We start from the raw sequence: 2,427 nt of genomic DNA, 5'->3' as shown, positions 1-2,427 counted from the left end.
GGGACTCCCTTTCGTGTGATTTCTTTAATCTGATGATGGAGAAGATAATACGAGTCGCAGAACTGAACCGCTCAGGCACAATACTTTACAAAAGCGTACAATAGCTGGCGTATGCCGACGACATCGATATTATCGGTAAAAATAAGGGCTACGTCTGTTCTGCCTTCTCGGGATTGGATAGGGAAGCAAAGCGAATGGGTCTGGTGGTGAACGAGGACAAAACGAAGTATCTCCTGTCATCACACAAACAGTCAGAGCATACGCGTCTTGGCACCCACGTCACTGTTGACAGTTACAAGTTTGAAANTAATAATGTCAGCCTTGAAATCCAACGGAGAATCACTCTTGCCAACAAGTGCTACTTTGGGCTGAGTAGGCAATTGAGAAGTAAAGTCCTCTCTCGTCGTACAAAGATCACACTCTATAAGTCACTCATCATGCCTGTGCTGGTGTATGGCGCGGAGGCATGGACAATAAAAGCATCTGATGAGGCGGCTCTTGGAGTATTTGAGAGAAAGATTCTGCGAAAGATTTACGGACCTTTACGCGTTGGTGATGGCTAATATCGCAGACGATTTAACGATGAGCTGTATGAGCTTTACAACGATATAGACATAGTGCAGCGAATTAAAATTCAGCGGCTCCGCTGGCTGGGCTATGTCGTTCGAATGAACAGAAATGCTCCTGCTCTGAAAATATTCAACGCGGGCCGCGATGTTGGTAATAGAGGAAGAGGAAGGCCTCCTCTGCGTTGGAAAGACCAAGTGGAGAGGGACTTGGCTTCACTTGGCATTTCCAATTGGCGTCAGTTAGCACAGAAGAGAAATGACTGGCGTACGAAAACACAGCTAGTACAATAATAACAAATTAGCTGCGTATAACGATTCATTTTACTGTACATAAAGACGCGAGCTCAAAAGTTGACAGCGAAAAAATACGCGTAAAAAATTCCGCGAAGAAGAACTCTTAACATAGTCGAGGGCAAAGAAAGACGCGTTAACCTCTTTGACGGGGAAGAAAGGCGAGGAAGAGTTATTTTCGCGGTCAACTATGTTTGCGAGTTTACGAACTCCCCAAAGAGCTTTTCCGGAATGATGTTGAATCCATGTTTACGCGTATTTTTTCGCAAATTTTTTCACGCATCCTTTTTCGCCGTCAAAACCCCCGAGCGTCTTTATTCTTGTCAAGTGACTATATTATTATTATTACGTCGGAGATACCCGCGTTGCGACCTAAGAAGATATATTGTGCTAAATCCTAATTGTAATCGCTCCAATATTAATAATAATAATAGATTGGCGCTTACACATATGTTAGTGTTTGGCCGAGCTTCTCCCGAGCGCTCCAATATTAGGCTATTTAAAAAGCTCAGCACTTTGGATGATGCCATGTTCCAAATTTTAGATGGAGAAGACAATCCTTCCCCAAGGTGCATCAATCTACTATTCATGCTTCGTGGACAGGTACATAGAATATACTCTGGGGTTTCCTTCACTGGCCCACAAAACCTACAGTCAGTCTCTACAGAAAGACGCTTTAATCCAATCGGTACGTTAACTAACTTGCAGTGTGCTGTCAGGCAGTAAGAGTTTTAAGTTCAAGGTATCTTTCGGAGTTCCTCCTGAAAGTTATGAATCTCTTTGATTGTCTTATTCGTTTCGACTTCCGCCAGTGTGCAGCAATTCCCCAAGCTCCTAAGTACGTCTGTAGTGTATCCGTTAGGTGTACCGCAAAAATGTTCGGAACTATACATACGCATTTGGGCTCCACTCAGTCAGCCCTTTCGTTGCCTTCAAACCCTTCATGTCCCTGAACCCTCCACAGCGGTACGATATTGTGGGCTCCCAGATGGTTCAAGAGTTCACAAGCCTTGATGCCGTTTTAAAAGACCCTAAGGCTTCTAACGCTGCCTGAATATCTGACAATATTTATTCTGGCCTCAGACTTCGATTGCGAAGACCTCCGCCCAGAATATGGTTGGCCCATTGGCAGACTTTCATGGAATCTTGGTCCAAGTATGCCATAAAGTATATATGGATGTTCGTATTTTATATTGGCAATAATAAGGGTATACGTTTGTACTTAGGAATCATGTTTGCGGCCGANACCCTAAGGCTTCTAACGCTGCCTGAATATCTGACAATATTTATTCTGGCCTCAGACTTCGATTGCGAAGACCTCCGCCCAGAATATGGTTGGCCCATTGGCAGACTTTCATGGAATCTTGGTCCAAGTATGCCATAAAGTATATATGGATGTTCGTATTTTATATTGGCAATAATAAGGGTATACGTTTGTACTTAGGAATCATGTTTGCGGCCGACGTTATACGAACGCACCGGTGAAATATTCATGTAAAAAAATTGCTAAAATGTTTAGAGATAAATATTTTCTATTTTTCTCAAATAACTATTACTCGTAGTCCCG

Source organism: Rhagoletis zephyria, unplaced genomic scaffold (genome assembly GCF_001687245.7).
Source record: "Rhagoletis zephyria isolate East Lansing unplaced genomic scaffold, Rhagoletis_zephyria_1.1 Rzeph_scaffold_00468, whole genome shotgun sequence".
In the NCBI taxonomy this organism is placed as follows: Eukaryota; Metazoa; Arthropoda; class Insecta; order Diptera; family Tephritidae; genus Rhagoletis; species Rhagoletis zephyria.
Note: the sequence above shows the minus strand (reverse complement) of the source record.